Source organism: Aedes albopictus, chromosome 2, assembly GCF_035046485.1.
Source record: "Aedes albopictus strain Foshan chromosome 2, AalbF5, whole genome shotgun sequence".
Taxonomy (NCBI): Eukaryota; Metazoa; Arthropoda; class Insecta; order Diptera; family Culicidae; genus Aedes; species Aedes albopictus.
Genome location: NC_085137.1, coordinates 101,536,909 through 101,559,190, shown reverse-complemented (window position 1 = coordinate 101,559,190; position 22,282 = coordinate 101,536,909). Strand labels below are relative to the sequence as shown.

The window sequence follows — 22,282 nt, the reverse complement described above, 5'->3', positions numbered from 1 at the left end:
TACCTGTATGGGGCTGTTTTAAGTGGCATAATCGTAAATACCTTGTCGGTGATGTGTAAATTCGGCTAATTTTGTATACGTCATTGATGCTGTGCGTAAATGATATTCTGTGGCACGTTTAAATCATTCGGTTGTCACTCAAACAGAGTATCCAAAGTATAATTTTGGAGATTGATGTTCACCAATGAAATTTAAATATCTAACCCATTACATTAAAATATTGATACCCAATTTTATTAAAAAAAACTCTACTCGCCATTGTGATTTCTTAGGGGCTGTCCATAAACCACGTGGTCATGGGAGGGGGGGGGGGGTTTCGGCCAATGACCATTTTGTATGGACAAATAAAAAAAATGTATGGACTAATGACCACGTGGGGGGGGGGGGGGGGGGGGGGGTTGAAAAGTCCCAAAAAAATGACCACGTGGTTTATGGACAGCCCCTTACGGGGACTGACTGAATTTACGTAAACTTGGTGTTTTTTGGCTTTCTGTAAAAAGCGTCGATTATTTCGAATCATTGCCTAATGCCTACGTTCCGATCCTGTGGTTGGGATCTTCATCAGGGCTCGATATGAATCAACTTGTGAAGATTGTGTTGAACACAGGGAGGATTGCCGTTTTCATGAGGGTTGAACACCGCACTTATAGCATTGGACCAACCAGCACCCTGGTTGAGATGGTGGGTGAGTGGTACGCTTAACCACTCAAGTCGCAACACTTGGCACTTTGGGAACACTTCTGTTCTTGTTAAACCGGATTGGAAACTTAATTCGCGAGAACAGGGTTGCTCCTGAGAGTTTAAGTTGGGGCCAAGGCATTTCCAGGACGTTCCCAAAAGCTCAAATGAAGAGGGCTTCAAGGAGCTTCAAGGGCGTATTAGGGGGTTTCCTGATCAGGTATCAGTAGGTCGGCTCCAGAGGCACGTTCCTGATAATCCCTAAATACTCTTTTTAAAAAATGTGAGACCTACTTAAATGCCCTAGAGACCTTCATGATCCCTTCTGAAATCCTTTGGAAGCCCCTACAACGCACTTGAGAACCCCTGAAGTGCCCTAGAGTTCCCCTGGAATACCCCAGATGAGGAGTGGGAGCTCAAGGTAAAATATCTCCTGGGCAAGTAGCGGCGCTTGAGCCAAGCTATTTAATACTGTACTTGGAGTAAATGCCAATGCAGAACCCGCAGCTTTCCGGGAATGAAAGCACACCCAATATGGAGACCAGAGCAAGACGAAACCGAAGAATACGATCGCCCGAGGAGCGAGCCTCTACATGAGCTGGTCCTGCAACGGGGGACAGCGAGCGGACAGTGGTTGGAAGATGTAGTGCAAGAGTGGCCTCCCAATCCACGGGCACAACCCATACCACGATCGCAAAGCAGAAACGGCAGCAATAGCTATCACTAGGGCAATGATGAACCTGCCAATGTTCTGTGGCTGATCGACGTCAGTCACTCACTTTAGCAGGCGACCGATGGCAGTGAGTCATGTAGCCCGAGCAGAAGGGAATAACAACAGCATAAGGACCTGTGTTATTTGGGTAAAATAACTGAATAATAGAATTGATTATTTTTAAGTTATTAACATAACAGATTATGTTATGAACTTGTCTGTCATAAGCGGCAAAATAACAATTATCATAACAAAAAAATGTTCTTGGAAAACCATTTTAATAACTTGTTTTGTTAGTTTCAATAACAACTTAATAACAGTGCATTTGGAAAATATTTCAATAACACATTTTAATATCAATTTGTTATTGATAATAATCGGAAAGCAAAATTTGTTATTATATCAAAATCGTAACTAAGTAAATTATGATACTTATTATATAAAATTATTCACTTTGTCTCACAAACCCACAAATAACTTGAGTAACAATACTGTAAATGATCGATAAATACTACTTCCAGAAATTTCTCCGAGAGTTCTTCCACGAAAACATTCACAGATTTTCAAAGACTTCTCTAGAAATTCCTTCAGAATTATGAACAGAATCCCTTCAAGGATTTCTTCAGAATTCCCCATGATTATTTGTCCCGAATTTTATCTTAAGATCTCTCAAAATATTTCTTTGAGAATTTCACCAGGAGTTTTTTCCGAAATATTCTCCTGGAGTTTTTCAAAAGATTTTGCCAAAAATTCTAATAATTGCTCAGAAGTATTACTTTGGAATTTCTAAAAAGATTGTACCAGGAGTTCTTTTGAAGACTTCTCCAGGGTATCGAAGGGTTCCTCCAGAACTTCCAAATGTTTTCCCAAATATTATTTAAGGAATTTTCAGAGGATTCGTCCGGAAATTTCCTTTCTAACTGAATACAAAAGTGGAGCAAAACAAAAGGACAGATCATTATTATCGAATTGTCGCTTTGATTTCAATACTTGTTACTGTTGTTCTTTTTTTTTGTTTTTATTTATGTATATTTTAACAATTTGCTAATTCTACACTTAACTGTTGTGCTATTGTTGATAAGTTGATCAATAGTACAAAAATAACAAAACTTGTACTTCAACAAAATATGTTATTGAAATGAAATTGAGTGAATGTATATCAATAGCTTGAAGAGACGAACCAGCCAAGGGCTGAAAGTCTCTCTAATAAAGACAAATCAATCAATCAATCAATAGCTTGATTATAACTAAATGAGATTGTCCAACAAAATCAAGCTATGACTTGATAATTAAATAATAACAAAACAAGATAAAGATATAAAAACGGGTTATGTGATTTCGTAGTTATTAATTTGATATTCTCTTCTGCTCGGGAGACGAGGGAGATGACTATGTACGTGATTCGCTACTACTTTGTCTGTACGAGGATGGAGTGGGACATGTCCGACAGATCAGGGATGCTGGAAATGTTCAACGAGAGATTCCCTTGCTTTGCAAACCAGCTTGATCGCTGCAAAAATGAAGTGCCTCAAACTGAAAGCGCAGAAGGAATTGAGAGAGGAGATGACAAGATCGAACGATACGTCGAGAAGGAGTTCTGTTGGACTGGATGCATCGAACGCAAGGAGCCGTGATTCGACTGCACCCTCTGCTCCAAGACCAACAGCGGGTATACACGGACACCGTTTTCAGGTTGCACATACTGATTGAAACCAAACACTAGACAAGGGTGTCCGGCCATTTGGCCGAATGTCGTTTGGCCGAATTTCGTTTGGCCGAACGCTATTTGGCCGAATGCCATCTGGCCGAAAGGGTCATTTGGCCGAATCATGGTCAAAAGAATTCAGACTAAGTTTTTGACATTTTAATCGCCAATATGATCATCAGAGGTATTTCCTTCTTTTAATCATAGGCTATTCTTTCTAGTTTTGATACTCAGGGATTAGTTGGCGTTGAACTGTCAATATTTTATTGAAGATTTTTCCTTCTTTGATTCATAGGCCGTTCTTTCGAGTTATTCTGAGACGGGGAACAGTAACCCTCACCCCTAGCATGGTGCGATTAGAAGCTTGGTGACACAACATCGGCTCTGTCTTTATACTTATTTCTCGCAAAGTATGTGTCACCCACATCCAGTAGTTGCGGGCATATTTTGTAGAAAGCTAGAAGCTGAGCATGGTTAGGGGCTATTCATAAACCACGTAGACCAAAATTTTGCCATCTCAGACCCCCCCCTCCCCCCTCGTAGACTTTTGTCCATACAAAAATTTCGAAATTTGTATGGAGCGTAGACTTTCGCCAGACTCCCCCCTCCCCCCAAAAAGTCTACGTGGTTTATGAACGGCCCCTTACAGCGCCTTGCATCTGGCGCAGGAGGATTACCAGCTGAACTGCGGCATCAAGACCGTTGACGAGATGATCATAACGTGGAATTTATTGTTTGCCCGACGTTTCGGCACTGGGGTTTTGTGTCATCTTCAAGGGTTAATTAATTGTTCGTTTTTGGTGTTATGTTTCGTCTAACCCCAGTGTCGAAACGTCGGGCAAACAATAAACCTCGATTTCCGTATTAAAGACTGCGTAGCCGTTTAATTCCTGCATTAAACTTCTCAGTCGATCCGCCAAGAGATTTATCCAATTTTAAATTGAATGCGGTTAGTTGGTCTTCCAATATCGGAGTGTGACATCACCCCTGACCCATTCCCCCTATTGAGTATTGAGAAATGCGTTTCCATAAGGGTATTTTTCGACAATTTTACACATATTTTCGTTCTAAAACTTGTTGTAAAATTTATTTGGCCATAAAATGATCGCTGTGGGCTATGAACATACCGTTGTTACGGAACCAGTTCCGGATCTTCCAGATTTCGGTTCTGCGTTGCCATTTTAACCCATGGCGGCCTGAGTCAACATAAACAAACTAAAAATCTCGTCGTTCTGCGAATATTTAACGGATTAGAATAATTTGCTTACAATATACTGGTATACATGTCTAGTTTGTCAAAGTGAACAGAGAACGGAATGGTCCTGTTTTTCGGTACACAGTGTGTTTTCCAATACGATATCCGCAATCAAATTTTTTTTATTTCAATTATAATTTAAACTTTACACCACCGAACCGGAGAAACCTGGTAGTGCTACGTACTGTGTACTGGGGTTCTCATCCATAGTCCATTTTTTGCGGCTTTTAATATTGCCTTCCGAGGTAAGGTGTCTTAGAAGAGTTTGTTCTATATACTTAACTGTTTATGTTATAATTTTATTTTTTGTGATTATTCCACCTAAAAGTGCGATAAAAATTCAACTTTCTCACAAATGAAGATAGTGTATTGGTGTCTTTTGCACAAAAAAATATAAATGTATTGCTGGAAAGTTTGCCGAACAAACTATTATCTCACTTGTTAAATTTTTTGTAGACAACTCCTTGCAATATTTTGAAAGGAAAATAATATTTACAGTGTTTGGAAGATATGCAAGAAAAAATACCTGGATGATAAAGAAAACAAAGAAATGAAACTTTTCATAATATAAAAAAAGACAGGGACAACGTATTCAGCTTTCGGCTGTACAGACTGTTTTAAACTTAACATTAGACAACGGACAACGGAGCATGCACCAGTGGAAACGGGGAAGAAACTATTCTCACGAAAAGTTTTAACGCCCGAAGCGGGAATCGAACCCTCACCCCATAGCATGGTGCGATTATAAGCTTGGTGACCCTACCCGACAAGATCGACATTACAAAATGATAACAAGCTGTGTTATTTTGTTACAATAAATTTTTATAACAAGGGTTGTTATAAAACATGTACCGTTAGTAGTTAAAATAATGAAAATTCTAACAAAGTTCCCACAAGAAAAGAACAAAAATGTTATAACTTTTGTTATGAACATAACAAAAATATTACAAAATTTGTTCCATGAAATATGATAGAATTTAGCAACATTATAACAAATTGTGTTATAATTCCTTGGCGGTTTTATGATGATGATGATGATGATGATGATGGTTTCCATTCATTGTAGCACGGTACTAAGCCCGATAGCAGTGGGCTGTCCATCCAATGTGATTTGATCAAGCAAAACATTATAATTATACAACCAAGATCATATTATTATATATAGTGCAAGCACTTCACATTGGAGGATGCCCCAATGAATGTGAAAAAGAAGAAGCTGTCATTCTCCACATAAAAGTTATAATAAGAAGTTGGCATCTCCACTCTTCCCAACCATTATGTTTCGACTGACAGTTCTTATTTCCCTCCACTCCCAAAAAAAAAATAGTTGTTTTATACCAAATGTTTTATAATATCAAAAAAGTATCATATCATATTTTTCCCTCATAACTTACCTATTTTTTTCGATCATTCTTGCTAACATTGTTTATTCTGTAAAATAATTGTTTCTTTACCTTATTGATCAGAACCTATTTTGTTTGTTTTTTTTTTATGTTAATTTATTTTGAGCAGGGAAAAGCCCCTGGGAGTGTAGCTTTGTCTCCACCCCGCTAGGAAGCAGAAACCTTTAGTCCATTTCACACAGAATTGAACTGAACGCGACGTTTATCCTTGCTTAGACTGTCTTAGGGACAAAGTGATGGTATTTTTGAGACAGGACGTAGTTTTATAAGTGATATTATCAAACATCATCATAATAAAAAAAAATCTCAATTAACCTCAAACGACTTCAATAAAAACTGTTTTTTTTTTCTTTCACATCCGCGACATTACGAATCTTGGCTTGAATAAAAATGACGCGGAGAACGTGGTCTACTTGCCACTGAATTTGTTAAAAATGAAAAATGATTCCCTCGTTCAAAAAAAAAAAAAAAGGAAACAAAAGTGTACTTACGAAAAAGGCCAAAAGTAATTGTATAATCGAGAAAGAAAAGGAACATCCTCACCAGCATTTCGGCATATCTGGATGAAATTCTGCCATTTGTGACTACTTGCTACTGCACACATCATCCATCTGTTTATGGGGCGACCTTGGGGGCGACTACCATTTCCGTTTCTTGCAGTGGTCTTCCTCGGAAGCTATTTCACCGGTTAAGCCTCAAACACCACGGATAATCTTGAATGATGACACCATGTAGTCTGGGATTTATCACTTCACAACCAAATATGGTACCAAATATGGTACGATTCTCAGTCTAAAATAATCGCCGAAACTAACAAAAATTCGAGAAAAAAATCTTGACAGTCAAAATTTTGCCTCCTACCGCAAGCAGGGCACACTATCCAATCAAGTGAGTGATTGTTTTTGAGATATACAAATGTGTTGGAAATAACATAATGTTGTTGATGGAGCATCGAATAACTTCTTACATATTGAGAGACTCATAAAATTAAATTCCAAATATCTCGGAAACGGTTACTTTCAGAAAGGTTCCCGACTAGAAAAATATATCAAGTTTATAACACATTGTGTTATGATGGTATGAAATTTTTCTATAACTTATTTTGTTATAAACTAGATGCAGGATGATGTTAAAATAACTAAAACTGTAACAAAAAGTACACCGGTCTAATCAAAATAATAACCTATTTTGTTAGAATCAGAACAAAATTATAACACAATATGATATAAATTTTAGCTTCAAGAAAACTAGTTTCTATCAAATTTTGATACAAATGTGTAAAATGATGTTCTGAATGTCAAAGCATCAGAACTAAATTATTTCACAATGAGTTATTGAACAACATTTATAACATAATATGATACAATTGAGTTATAATATTTTTAAACACCCATGATGTTAAACATGATTATATCACAATGAGTTATACATATCATGGTTTGTTATAATTATGTTATATTTTTGTTAGAATCTTCTAGTCGGGTTATTACAGTAGACGTTCGGTCAGTGCAAGCGGTTTAACTGCAATGCTTTTTAACTGCAAGCACCTCCAAATGTCAAAATGGTGCGCCATGTTAGCCCAAATAAACAGACGGATGAAGTTCACGTTCATTTAACGTCAGTTGATGGTTTGTTGATACTGTCAGGCGTTCCAGTTATCGGATTTTTGTTTGTGAAACGTAAACATGTTGCAGTTATCGAACGTCTACTGTATCTTTGATATCCTACTAAAATTTGAAAACGATCTGATAAAAAGCTCCAAACCTTTTTTCACGTTGTTTACCCGACTACCTATCGCGTAAGAATACAAAGCTAAGGTTAACAGAGAAGAAAGAAAAGCTAATGATCTGATGAAGGGGAAGATTGTCAATGTATTCTTGATTTGTTTCACACCAGACAAGACTTAACAAAACTAACCCAACATCATCTAGATTCTAGAAAATACTGTGCTGTTGCGTCAACAGGTTCTTCACCACAGCTTCCAGCAGAAAGTATGTTCTTTAAAACGCTACAAAGCACTGCTGGTTTGGGAAGAATTTGGCAGATTATAACTAAATGATAACTCTGTTGCAGTTTTTTTTTAAACAAATATGACGCCATCCCGAAATTACGCGTCGCTCAAGGGAGAGGGAAAAGTACAACCGTACGGTCCATACAAAAAATTTAAGACTTTCATAAAAAAAAGCGTAACGGAAGAGGAGGGGTTGTTAACATGATGATTTTAGCGTTGCGTTCTAAATGAATGCTATAAGTTTTGTTTTATGGCTTTTGACTCGAGTGGTCAGTATTACAAAAATGATCAAACTATTTCGCGTCAATATGAAAAACCTAACACATTTTGAAATTATTTTGTTACAAAAAATGTAGCAAATACTACAATGAATGTGTTACCATATTTTGTTATAGGCAATTATTTTGATATGCATAATGTAACAAATGCTGTTATATATCTGTTTGAATAAATAATAGAAGTTTTGTTATAGTTTTGTTTTTAAAATAATAACAAATTTTGTTACAATTTTGTTAAGGTTTTTCACATATACGAATCCTTCCAACAAAATTATATCAAATTGTGTTATTTCTAACAACGGTTGTAATAATTTTGTTATAATCTTATTAGGAGCTTCTGGTCGGGTAACCGCACGGCTACGAGGCTCCACATATATATACATAAATTTGAAAAAAAAATATATAAATTTTAACAAATTTCCCTAAATTTCCTCTTCTTTGGGCAAAGAGTATCTTAGTGCCTGCCAAGCCCGTGCACAAGGGAGGGGTTTTAGGGGTTAAACCCCTCCTTCGATGTTCCATGTACTAGCCGCCCCTCCGCCCTTTCTGTGAACGAGCCTGGTGCCTGCCACACGCAAAATAATCAGTGGCAGTGGAAGTGACGCACGCCATGAAGAAGAAGGGTATATCAGAGTACCTTTTATGATTTTACACACCCTAAAACGAAACAACACAAGCTTGTATACAATTCACACATGTTTGTGTACTACTGTATCAGCCTCTACCCCTGTGTCAAATGTACAAAGTTACTTTTCTGGCTCTAGCGCTGGTATGGGAGCAAAATTCATGATGATTTTTCATTACACGATGACCTGCAAGAATCGGTCTGTGCAAATATCATTGTTAATATTATTCTCTTGTCAGTGTTAGAGCCAGAAAAGTGACTGTGTACATTTGGCACAGCGGCGAAGCTGATCCAGTTGTACACAAAAATGTGTAACTGCTGTAATCGAGCAAATGTATTAATTTATGTTTTAAATCAAAGTTGCAGTTAAGTTCCAATTCGTATTAGATCTTTTCCATAGATCAGAAATATTTGTATCGTCAAACAGAATTCGAGACCTTTTTGCATCATGTAATAATTCAGAATTTCTTCCGATCTGAGTTAAAAAATCTGGAACATTGTTCGTTACGTTTTAAAAAATGATGAAATGGCTTAAATTCCAACAGTATTTTTAATTTGCTAGTACTACACTGAAAAAAATCTCTTCTTCAAACGCAGGAACACGACATATGCATTAGCAAAATAACACCTCATAGCACCGTTTTCTGGACGACAACCGACCATTAATCAGCATATTCATAATTAATTTTCAAGGTTTCTAAAAGGCTTTTTGCATTAATGTATAGCACCTACTTCAAGCAAAGATTTGAGATGTTCAGATTTTATTTTCCATAGACAAACAAAGCCCTATATATGATTGTGATAATCAAGTGATCATTGAATTATCGTTGAACAGGACAAGAACTCATATTTCTCCCCCGTGCCACGAGCCTGTAATTACAATTTTCCCTCAAAACCAACATATGTTATCCACATTTCAGTGTCCCTCATCAAAGCCCATTCATCATCGTCCTCGAAAAATGTTTCTATTTTTATACGCTGAGCACCCACCCTTCCAAACACAATCCGAAAAACCGTTCCGAACAACGCATTTCCATTAAAAATTCCATAAGGATCACGTTCCTTGTTCCGCAGCACTTCTATTGAATTAACCACTTTATACTTTCCTGCGACCGACCGTCTAGCGTCGAGTCGACCAACGACACATGACGACGATGATCCTCGTTCTCGTTTGGGTGGGGGCGCACGTTGAGGATGTGTCTCATCGCAACAGCATGAGGATCGGAAAATAAGAAACCAACCGCGTTGCGTTCTCACCAATTGTGTGTTCGCGGAGGGGTGCGACACACTGAACCGGAAACAGATAACGGAGAGAGCGAGAATGGGCACACGCTCGCTGGTTGGTGTCGTCGTCGTTGGTCGGTATGGCACGCGTCCGTTGTTAAATTACAACCAAATGGGCGGAAACTTAAACAACAGCTGTGGTGCTATTATTTGATACACGACGCAAGTACCTAGTTCTTCAGTGCGAGAACCGAACGTGCGGGTCTTCTTTTCCATTTCGTCGTTTTGCGACAACGATGTGTGATGAATGTATGACAGTTGGAATAGGTTTCTCTGCAAGTGGGTCGACAAATATGGGAACTTAACTCTGCATATGAAATACCGTATTGAAGTTGTATTTAGACAAGTCTTAAAACAAGGAATTCATACGGGAGTTTTTCAAGTCACACGTTCGCTTCTGATCCCCATGTTAGTAACGACTGATCAACGTCTGAGTGCCAGGGAAAGACTCTAAGCCCAACTGAGCACTATGGTCCTCCGGAAAATAGGGGGTTGGTGTCAGGCTCTACGAGCCAGCCGTAAGAAACCATTGTAACGGAAAATCAGCAACAGATTAATACGAGCCGAGACCAACGGCAACAACCCCAGCGAGCAAAAAGGGCTTGCACTGATTAGGATTAATCACCGTGGCATCTTATTGATTTCAGTGTATTGGCTCTTTTCGGTGACGTCACCGAAAAGAGTCAATCCACCGAAATCATCAAGGACTTGCGATTGGAAACTCGGTACGTCGAACTGCCAATCTCGATCCCAGATCTCGATCTAGGAGCACCCGCATACTCGCCGATCTACTGAAGTTTTGGATTCAACTGAGGTCCCTGAGGAAGGTCCTAAATGTGACCGAAACGTCGGACAAGATTAAATAGTTGTATTTGAATTTTGTCAAGACTAGAAAAGCCATTTTCAAGCTAAGATCTACTGAAGGACCGCGGGTTCGGCATCGTAGCGCTGCAGGAGGTGTGTTGGGCAGGATCCATGGTGCGAACGTTTAAAGGTAATCATACCATGTACCAGAGCTGCGGCACCACATGCGAACTGGGAACAGTTTTCATCGCGATGGGTGATATGCAGAGCCATATCGCTTGGTGGCCGATCGACGAAAGAATGTGCAGGTTAAGGATCAAGGGCCGATTCTTCAACTTCAGCGTAATAAACGTGCACAGCCCACACTCCTGAAGCACTGATAATGACAAAGACGCACTTTACAGGCAGCTCGAACGCGAGTACAACCGCTAACCAATCCACGACGTCAAGATTATCATAGAAGATTAAAACGCTAGATACGCCAGGAGGAGGAATTCAGACGGACGATTGGAGAGTTCAGCGCCCACCAACAGACGAACGTAAACGGCCTACAACTCATTGATTTCGCCGCCTCCATAAACAAGGGCATATGTAACACCTTTTTCCAACACAGCCTCCCTTATCGTTACACCTGGAGATCACCACAGCAGACGGAATCTCAAATCGACCACGTTCTGATTGACGGACGGCACTTCTCCGACATAATCGACGTCAGGACCTATCGTGGCGCCAACATCGACTCCGAACACTATCTGGTGATAATCAAACTACGCCCTCGATGAGGCCCCTCTAGAGGACTGCTGGAGTACAGTGAAAGCAGTCATTAACGACGAAGCAGAGAGCACCATCGGGTACGCGAAACGGAATCGACGAAACGAATGGTTCGATGAAGAGTGCAAAACGGTTTTGGAGGAGAAGAACGCAGCGCGGGCGGTAATGCTGCAGCAAGGGACTCGACAGAACGTGAAACGTTTCAAACAGAAGCGGAAACAGCAGACCCGCCTCTTTCGGGAGAAAAAGCACCGCCTGGAAGAAGCGGAGTGGGAAGAAATGGAACTGCAGTGCCGTTCCCAAGAAACACGGAAGTTCTATCAGAAGCTCAACGCATCCCGCAACGGCTTCGTGTCGCGAGCCGAAATATGCAGGGATAAAGACGAAAGCCTCTTGACGGACGGACGTGAGGTGATCGAAAAATGGAAGCAGCACTTCTATCAGCACCTGAACGGCGTGGAGAACGTAGGCACGGGAGCCCACGGCAACGGAGGAAACGACGACGCCAGTGCAGCGGAGGACGGAAATGAACCAACTTCCACGCTGAGGGAAGTTAAGGATGCCATTCACCAGCTCAAAACCAACAAAGCAGCTGGTAAGGATGGTATCGCAGCTGAACTCATCAAGATGGGCCCAGAAAAGTTGGCCACCTGTCTGCATCGGCTGATAGTCAGGATCTGGGAAACCGAACAGCTACCGGAGGAGTGGAAGGAAGTGGTAATCTGCCCTATTCACAAGAAAGGTGACCATTTGGAATGTGAGAACTTCATGGCGATCACTATTTTGAATGCTGCCTACAAAGTGTTATCTCAGATCATCTTCCGTCGTCTGTTACCTAAAACGAATGAGTTCGTGGGAAGTTATCAAGCCGGTTTCATCGACGGCCGGTCGACAACGCACCAGATCTTTATCGTACGGCAAATCCTCCAGAAATGCCGTGAATACCAGGTCCCAACGCATCATCTGTTCATCGACTTCAAAGTGGAATACGACAGTATCGGCCGCGCAGAGCTATGGAGAATCATGGACGAAAACGGCTTTCCTGGGAAGCTGACTAGACAGATTAAAGCAACGATGAACGGTGAACGATGAAAGGGTTTCGGGTGAACTATCTAGTTCATTCGAATCTCGCCGGGGACTGCAACAAGGTGACGGACTCTCATGCCTACTCTTCAACATCGCTCTGGAAGGTGTGATGCGAGGAGGACCTGCAAGCCCTCGGAGTTTTCGAGCGACGCATGCTAGGGACGATCTTCGGCGGTGTGCAGGAAAACGGTGTGTGGCGGAGAAGGATGAACCACGAACTCGCTGCACTTTACGGCGAACCGAGTATCCATAAGGTGGCCAAAGCCGGAAAGATACGATGGGCAGGGCATGTTGCAAGAATTCCGGACAACAACCCTGCAAAGTTGGTGTTCGCGACTGATCCGGTTGGCACAAGAAGGCGTGGAGCACAGAGAGCACGATGGAGGAATCAGGTGGAACGTGAATTGGCGAGCATCGGGCGTGACCGAGGATGGAGAACGGCAGCCACGAACCGTGTATTATGGAGAAATATTATTGATTCAGTTTTATCTTAAATTTGATGTAATACTAAATAAATAAATTCATAAACTATGTTCTAGGCAACGCTGCAGGAAATAACATCACAAATATTGCTAAACTACAACGTGTCGGTCGTCGCCCAAAGAACCTCCCACGAATACTAACGGACCTTTCAATATGAAAGGGCAAAGTACTAGGATCGCCAGAACCATCGTCAAAGATTATCTCAACTCAAGATACACCGTACGTCGACCATAAATACTAAGATTTTCACGGATGGATCAAAAAGTGCTACAGAAGTCGGTGTCAGAGTTATTGGATCCAGTATTTGTGTCAAAAGAAGCATTCAACCCCAATGTAGCATCTACACATCTGAGCCGCTGCATGTCATGCTTCCACCGTTATATTATCTGATTCTGCAAGCTGCATCACCGCAATCGAAAAAAGAGAATCATGCTATCCATTTCTACAGGCATTCGAAAAAAAACATCCGCCCAGAAAAGTATTACAGTTTGCTAGATACCAGGTCATTCCCAAGAAACGAGCTGGCAAATAATGCTGCCGAACGCGGGCGATCGTCCAGACTTCTATTTCAATCTGCTCCTGGTACCGATTCATCCCTCTGTACTTTGTAGACATTTTTTTGGAACAATGGTCTATCAACAGAACTACTTTCTTACAGCTAAAAGTAAATCAACGTTTTGTAAATGGTAAGACAGAGAAAATCGCCTCGAAAAAAAAAATTATCCAGATTTCGAATCGGACAGACTAGGGAATCGCGCCACTTGGGCAGTGGCTTCTATATTCTTCTGTTTTTCACTATAACTCAGTCAAATTTGAACCAATTGACACAACTTTTGGAATGTGGTGAGATAGGTATGGTATCTACCCGTGTACAACATTTCAAGTCAATTGGTTCAAAATTGACTGAGTTATAGTGGAAAACAGACGAATATAGAAGCCACCGCCCAAGTGGCGCGATACCCTATTACAATTAAAAAAATACTTGTACGACAAAAACAGTTCACGAAACTGTGACATCTGCAAATCAGAGTTAATAGTAGAAGACTTACTAATCAACTGTACGAAGTTCGACTTACTTAGGAAAGAGCTAGCTTTGAGCAACAACACTCGAATAGTATAAAGAAGCGATAAAAACAATTAGTCAGCTCTCATAAAGTTTATAAAAAAGCAAATTTATTCGATAAAATTTAACAAAGATTCGATTGCAGTTAAGGCTTTGAATTGCTTCTGGGAATCATCCAGGAAACCTTTCAAGAATTCCCCCAGGAATTTATTGTGGATATTCTCCAGAATGTCTTGATAGGTTCCCTCAAGGGATGCTTTTGGGAATCCTTAAGGAGTATCTGGAAAAAAAATCCTAGATCGAATTCCTGGTTCCCAAATTAAGCTCCTGTAGGACCTTCTGGAAAAAAATCCAGGAGAAGTTCCCAGAAGAAATCTATAATGATTCTAGAGAAATCCCAAGAAGTAATTACTTGGAGAAGCCCTCAACAAGAATTCCTGAAGACAGCATTTGCTGGAGTAATCTTCTGAATCGTCGCAAAGATTTCTTGGAATAATCCTTAGTTAAAGTTTCGAGATTCCTTCAAGGAATTCATGATGGAATCCATAACGACATTTTAAAAGAATTGGAAGATGGAATTGCAGGATGCAATTCGCAGATAAAATTTCTACACAAATTATCAGAAAAAGTTTCTGGGGAATACCTAGAAGACAACAGTGAAATTTCCCTAACACAAACAACACCGTATCGACCGCAAGACAAACGTCGCTACCAGCAGAATACGACATCCCGAGCTCCCTAAATGATCTCCCAGCGCATAATAGGTCAACGCCCGAAAACTGCAATGTCTCGGATCCGAACCTCACTGGTCTAGATGGTAGGGGCATCTGGGGTAATACGCACTGTCGAGGCAAAACGCACCCCCTTTGTTTTTCAGGGATTATCGGTTTTAGAGCTTTGAAACCTTATCAGTCTAATAGAACGTCTTAATAAATGAGCATCTGGAAAATTTTACATATCTGCGTTACGTGGAACAAATCCCATTTCCTTCTTTTGTCACATTGCTCATTGACTCGTCAAGGGGGGGCATGATAAATAATAAACGTTTTTGATGAAAAGTTACCCAAACAATTAGGCAAAATAATCAAACTCATCGGATTTATTAGCAAATTTTCTCGGCGACTCAAATTTCACTATAAAATTTTTAAATTTGTTAAACAATTTATTTGTGTCCCCCCTCAAAATGTCGTTTTCCTACCAAAATTTTCCGAGGGGGCGGTGACATAAGAGAAAATCGAAATTTGTGTCAGCCTTAGTGAGAAAAATGAATAAAATTGAAAAGCACGATTCTGATGTAATTTTCCCGATCGTTTGTCGAATGATTTGATGGTGAAAATCGACCAAACATCTAATGCTGTTGTGTTTATTCAGTTCATTGAGGGCAATGCTAAGCATAGGAAAAATAACTTAAACAGTAATCTACGTAAATTATATGTTTTAAACTATTTTATTTTTTGCTATTGATTGGGGCAATATGCACTCCATTGGTTGGGGCAAAACGCACCTATAGAAAACAAGCTGTAATCATATCTATGAGTGCTCTGTAAGTAATCGCAAACAAAATTGAGCTATTGTTTGTCTTAAAACCTTATAAAACATGCATTTTGTCTAAAAAGTAAAAAGATTTCTAAACTCGACGGTGCATCTTGCCTCAATGTTGTGGTGCGTCTTGCCCCTTTGTTTGAGTGCATCCTGCCCCATTGTTGTAGTGCATTTTACCCCGAGCAAGGGTGCATACTGCCCCGCATAAACATACGAAGCCGTAATGATAGTCTTTACAAAAAACGTTATTTTCAAGAGCTGAACTGTATTAAGGCTGAAATTTTGTTTGGTTTCTCTTAGAATGAAAGTATATGCAATGAATGCATGCATTAAACCAATAAATTATTGCCTTTTTAAATGCATTTGGACGCATCTTCCTTAAGTGGTGCGTATTACCCCAGAATCCCCTATACTATGCTACTATGTATCAGAATCTAGGGGGAATGAACACCGCTCTTTGTGACTACAGACTCGCTTGTTCCGATGCCGCTTATGATGTGTATGCCTTTACTGAGACCTGGCTCAATGACAACACTCTTTCCGAGCAAATTTTTGGCACCGCATATTCCGTTTTTCGAGTGGATCGTTCCGAGCGCACAAGTACTAAAACCTCAGGCGGAGGAGTTCTTCTGGCAGTCCGTTCTAATATAAGATGCATTTTACTTCATCCACCTAATACTGCACCGATCGAACAGTTATAGGTTGAACTGAAAACTGAAGGCCATGCCTTATATGTTTGTGTGATCTACATTCCACCCGATCGCATTAATGATCCAACCATTTTATGCTCAGACACGTTATCTTGGATCACCTCTCGCATGTCCTTAACAGACAAGATAGTGATATTAGGAGACTTCAACTTTCGATCAGTCCAATGGCTTCGAAGTAGTACAGGTTATCTATACCCGAACATCAGTTGTTCTTCCTTGAATTTGGTTCAAAAACATCTACTGGATGATATAGCACTGCAGGTCTCGTACAACTTAACGCTGTTTCAAACTCCAATCATCGACTACTTGATCTTTGCTACATCAGTCAAGATCTCTTGCCAGATGTCCCTGTAGCTGAGGCTCCTGCTCCTATAGTGAAGCATGTCCCATCCTCCACTACACATATTCATTAAGAAACATATTCCATTAGAATTTGTCCCTATTAGAGAGAACACTCGTTACCAATTTTGGAAAACGGATTTTGAGAAAATGAACCGTTTCCTTAGTTCGATTGATTGAACTACCTTGTTACATGATTTAAATACTGACACATCCGTTGACGCCTTCACCTTTATCGTCAAATATGCTATCGATCAATGTACTCCTAAAGTTGTCAACAAAGCGCCTATAAATCCTCCTTGATCTAATCACGTTCTGAAAAAGTTAAAATCCCGTAAAAGATCAGCTCTCAAGAGATATTCTAAACACCGCAGTAACTCTTTGAAATCCTACTACAATACATGCAGTTACAGGTATAAGATTTTGAACAAAAAACTATACCACGCCTACCTTCGTCGAATCCAAGGTAATATTGAAAACAATCCCAAAAAATTCTGGTCATATATTGACGATCAACATAAGGAAAAGGGCCTACCATCAACTATGAGCTTAGGTAACAATCAAGCTCACTCAATTCAAGACATTTGTGAACTTTTTCGTCAACAATTCGCTGCTGTCTTTGTGAATGAGGATCTCGCACCAAATCAAGTAAATGATGCTGCTTCGAAAGTTCCTTATCGTCCAGCTGCCGGTCCACATCCATACATAACTGAATCAACAATCGAATCCGCTTGCGCTCAACTTAAGACGTCTACAAATCCCGGGCCTGATGGCATTCCTGCCATTATACTCAAGCGATGTTACACTTCTCTTGCGACACCATTAGCCGCCATTTTCAATCGCTCCATAATTTCTGGCCTTTTCCCAAGTAACTGTAAGAAATCATTCGTGTTTCCTGTCTATAAGAAAGGCAAAAAGGATAATATTGTCAACTACCGAGGAATCGCAGCTTTGTGTGCTACGTCCAAACTATTCGAACTCGTCGTATTGGGGTTTCTCAAACATAATTGTGCCAACTACGTCTCTCAGACTCAACATGGATTCATCGAAAAACGCTCAACATCCACAAACCTAGTTGCCTATACGTCATTTATTGTGAAATCTATGGAGGATCACAAGCAGGTCGATGCAATTTACACCGACTTCTCGGCTGCTTTCGATAAAGTCAACCACCAAATCATGGTAGCCAAACGCCTTGGGATTAATGGCAGTCTTTTAGACTGGCTTCACTCTTATTTAGTTAGTTGGTTGAACTATGTCAGTCAAAATAGGTGACACAACTTCTGCTCCTTTTCGTGTCGCTTCTGGTGTACCGCAGGGTAGCCATATTGGACCTTTCTTTTTTTTTTAACTAGTTCGTTTATTTATGGCTCAATCGCGTGCAACGCTTTACGGAGCCGAGATTCATTTTTTGTATTCTATATTGGACCTTTCTTATTCTTACTTTATTTGAATGATGTTAACGGTGAACTCAAATGTTTAAAACTATCATATGCTGACGATTTCAAACTGTATTTTGAAACAGGTTATTTCACCGCGACACCACAGTTCTACAGAACGAGCTAGATAAATTTACTTCCTGGTGCTCTCTAAATCGTATGTGCTTGAATCCGTCAAAATGCTCAGTTATTTCGTTTGGAAGGAAGAGGTCTCTGATATTTACAATACGATTACACCATCGCTGGAGAACAGCTAAATAGGGTCTCGTCGATAAAGAACTTAGGTGTTGTTCTGGACAGTAAACTTGATTTCAAAGATCATATAGGGTATGTAACTTCCAAACCGTCTAAATGCCTAGGCTTTATCTTTCGTGCTGCTAAACATTTCACGGACATTTACTGTCTAAAGGCTTTATACTGCTCTCTAGTCCGTTCCACACTCGAGTACGCGGTTGTCGTTTGAGCTCCTTACTATAGAAATAGCGTCAACCAAATAGAATCCATCCAACGCAGATTCATTCGCTTTGCACTCCGTCACTTACACTGGAACGACCCCCTCAATCTTCCTCGTTATGAAGATCGGTGTTTACTGATCAATCTACCGATCCTCGAAAACCGACGTAATGTCATTAAGGCTTGTTTCGTATCTGATGTGCTACAGTCTCGTATTGATTGTCCTAGTATCTTGAATTTGTTAAATATTGATATTCGTCGTCGTAATCTACGTTCGCACAGTTTTCTTCGTCTTCCTACTTCTAGTACCAATTATGGCCACAACGAACCCATTGCCAATATGTCTCGTTTGTTTAATCAGTGCTATCACGTTTTCGATTTTAATTTGTCACGTCCAGTTATAAAAAGATTGTTTAATGAAGTATTTGTACGGAATAGGTAGGCTTGTTAAATGGTGTATAAATTTAAGTTTAAGTTTAAGAGTATATAAGTGAATATTAGCCGTAAGTAATCTTTGTCATCATTTGAATTTGTAATTTCTGTTGATGCGAAAAGATGAGGAGGTTTTGCGCCCATTTGAGAGAGAGCTAAATTGATAAATTGATAAAAGGGAGGGATGAAATACGATCCACAGCTTTGAAAAACAAAAAAAAACTAATGAAAGGATAAAATAAATCCAATATTGCGTCATTGACCATGACGACATGGGTGATAACTTACTTCAAATTTATTCATGGAAGCGTTGCCTTAAGATAAACTTCAAGCTATAAATAACAAGTATTCATGGCAAACATTTTGGAACGTACCTGTAAATACATACCCACCGCAGTTTCACAATTACATTCAAACCAATTATTATTAACAATTGTTAAAATGGTTAAGAAAAACCATAACAAACTTAACTCAATCGGTTTTAAGACAGCCGAGAAATTACGATCGACGTTAAGTGCGTAGAAGCGCATCATAAAAGTCGCTAATGTGTGAGCAAAAGAACAGCATACTAAAACATTTACAGGTTACCCAGTAGCTCTAAAAACCCTCCATCACAAGTTCTTAGTGTCATTGATTGATGTCCTTCATAAAAATCGACATTCCATTAGCAATTGTTTTACAGCACACTTAATTATCAAACACATGCCCTTACCTTCGTTTCCAATTTCAATTCCACGCTGCTAAACACTCGACACTCTCGGCCGTACTCGAAAAGTCCCGTTGATTGAAGGCGGCAACCAGCAATAAGCGCAAAAAACAACGTGCTAATGATATTCAATAACTTGACTACTGTCCGTCGTTCGTCGTCTAACTTCGTCCGTCCGATCGACCGACTGACTGATTGACTGACCCCGTCTTCACTCGGACGCGCAGAACTTCCGCACCGCCGTTCGTTTCGTTGCCTTTCTTCTGATTTTCACCTGGCGAAGCGCATTCGACGCTCGCTTCCAGTAGTAATGATTGATTATATTATGTCACAAGGCGCCCCGCTCACTCACTCACTCACTTGCTTCGGCAATGAAAGGGGTTTGCTCGCTGTAGATGACACAGATAATGAAGACCGCCACGGACGGTAATAATCTTCTTCGGTGAAGCGTATTGAGCAATTTATGGACGATAAACTCAGCCAGCACCGCCGGTGATCGTCAACGCACATTCTTCGAGCTAGCACACGCATGTGTGGTCTCTTATCTGGCTGTGACCCCCAAGCATTGTCGTCGAACAACATCGAATGTCGTTGCACCATGCATTGATTTGATTTTTACGGCGGAGCGTAGCACTTTCAACGCCGCTATCTTCGGGGTGCCTTTCTTCTAAGAAGGCACTGATTTGTTGCACAATCACTTGGTGTTCGAATTTCATGAATCACAAAATCACTACTGAGTGCACGCGTTCACCTGTAACCAACTTGGGTTGATTTTTCACTTCTTCAGGTAAAATATACAAAATCTGTCACCGAGAACTGATAAGAGTACGTAGCACACATGGACATGATTGCTGCTTTTTATGGATAAACTGATGAAATTCATAAAATTAAAAAAAAAAAAGTGTGTTTCGAATGCTTTAGAACTAACATGAGTTATAGATAAAAAGAAAGACCATTAAAAAAGAAAGAGAATTAAAAAAAAATAAAAATACAAAAAATATAACTGTGAGTGTATAAAATAAGAAAAGAATATAAGAACAAAAAAAATCAATACAAAAGTATAAAATATAGCAATATAGAAATAATGATAAAAAAAAACTAGAAAAACGATTAAAATATGGAAAAGGTGAAAGAAGTATGAAACAGAAAAAGCTACCACTGTTTTCCTCAGATTTTGATCCTTATATGTCCATTATTCTCCATTTAATCATTTGTATCTGCTTTTGTTTTTTTTTCTTTACCGGAAATTGCTGTAATCTTCAGGTACGTCCATGCCTTATAAAGGACAACAAGGCCGTTAATTGGTACTCTTACCGTTCCTTCTATTTAGAAGCACAAAATATTTGTCACTGGTTCTTCACACAGAATCCCACAAAAAATAACAGTGACACATCAACCAGCAATTCCCATAAACTATTCACGAGAACCCAAAGATCCGTACGTAGTCCGAGCTAATGCTTCGGAACAATCACCGCAAGAACGAACGACCAACACACAGCGCGCGCGATAAGCCACCACCGACCGTCATCATCGAAACGTCATCGTTGACTAGTGGAGAGACTTCAGTCTGCTCCACAACCAAACGACGAGACGGTCATCGTGTGGCGCTGCTGAGCCTATTGCTTGCACACCTTCGCCGCTAGCTGCAATCAGAAGGAATCACAGTCAGACCTAAGCTAGATGGTAAGAAGGTATGGTACGGTGTGGTGGTACTCACTCGCTTCGCTCACATGGATGCGAGCGACCGGGCTAGCTGCTTGATTGGTGATACACGCGATGAATAATAAGAAATTGGGAGGTGAGGGAGCACGGGGCACAAGGTACCTGTTTGATGAAAGGTCCAACTTGTTCTTAGACGATTTCCGAACACAACTTCTTCTTCTTCTTCTTCTTCGTCTTCTTATTCTTCTTCTTCTTCTTCTTCTTCTTCTTCTTCTTCCTCTTCTTCTTCTTCTTCTTCTTCTTCTTTTTCTTCTCCTTCTTCTTCTTCTTCATCATCTTCTTGGCGTCCTCACTGGGACAAAGCCTGTTTCTCAACTAACTGTTCTATGAGCACTTCCACAGTTAACTGAAGGTTTGACTGCAGGCTTTCTTTGCCAAAGATTATTTTGCATGTGTATATCGTATGGCAGACATGAAGATAGTTTATATCCCAGGAAGTCAAGGAAATTTCCATTACGAAAAGTTCTTAGACTGTAACGGAATAGAATTCGTCACCCTCAACATGGTCTAACTGAATATCCACGCGTTTATCGTCGTCCATATGTCATAGGTACTGCGATGGTGCAATCCACCCCGATTCCCCCTCCCGGTTGGTTGATGTTGTCTGACTCATTCAAATCCCTCCTATGGTGGTTGCCGCCAATGAAGCCATGCCGGTTGGCGACTACGACGACGACGGTGATAAAACGTGAGTCCTCACCTGAAATCAGCGAGCAGCGGGTGAGTCGAAGCAAAATGTAAACATAGACGAGTGCACCGATGAACTGAATTCATCGCGGTC

At 40.2% G+C, this 22,282-nt stretch overlaps 1 protein-coding gene across 10 annotated transcripts in view; it reads right to left on the bottom strand.

The window, feature by feature from the left end:
* LOC109419739 (uncharacterized) overlaps nucleotides 1–21,401 on the bottom strand; it is a 211,168-nt gene extending 189,767 nt beyond the window's left edge. For 3 of the 10 annotated variants that reach the window (XM_029852728.2, XM_062850145.1, XM_062850144.1), the window contains exon 1: nucleotides 19,786–20,648. The gene's annotated coding sequence lies outside the window, so the exon portion shown is untranslated. Of the gene's footprint in view, nucleotides 1–19,785; nucleotides 20,649–21,093 lie in introns of those variants that run through there. The other 7 variants (XM_029852727.2, XM_029852729.2, XM_029852730.2 and 4 more) reach the window with 7 other exon arrangements.
* Nucleotides 21,402–22,282: the final 881 nt, after the last annotated feature.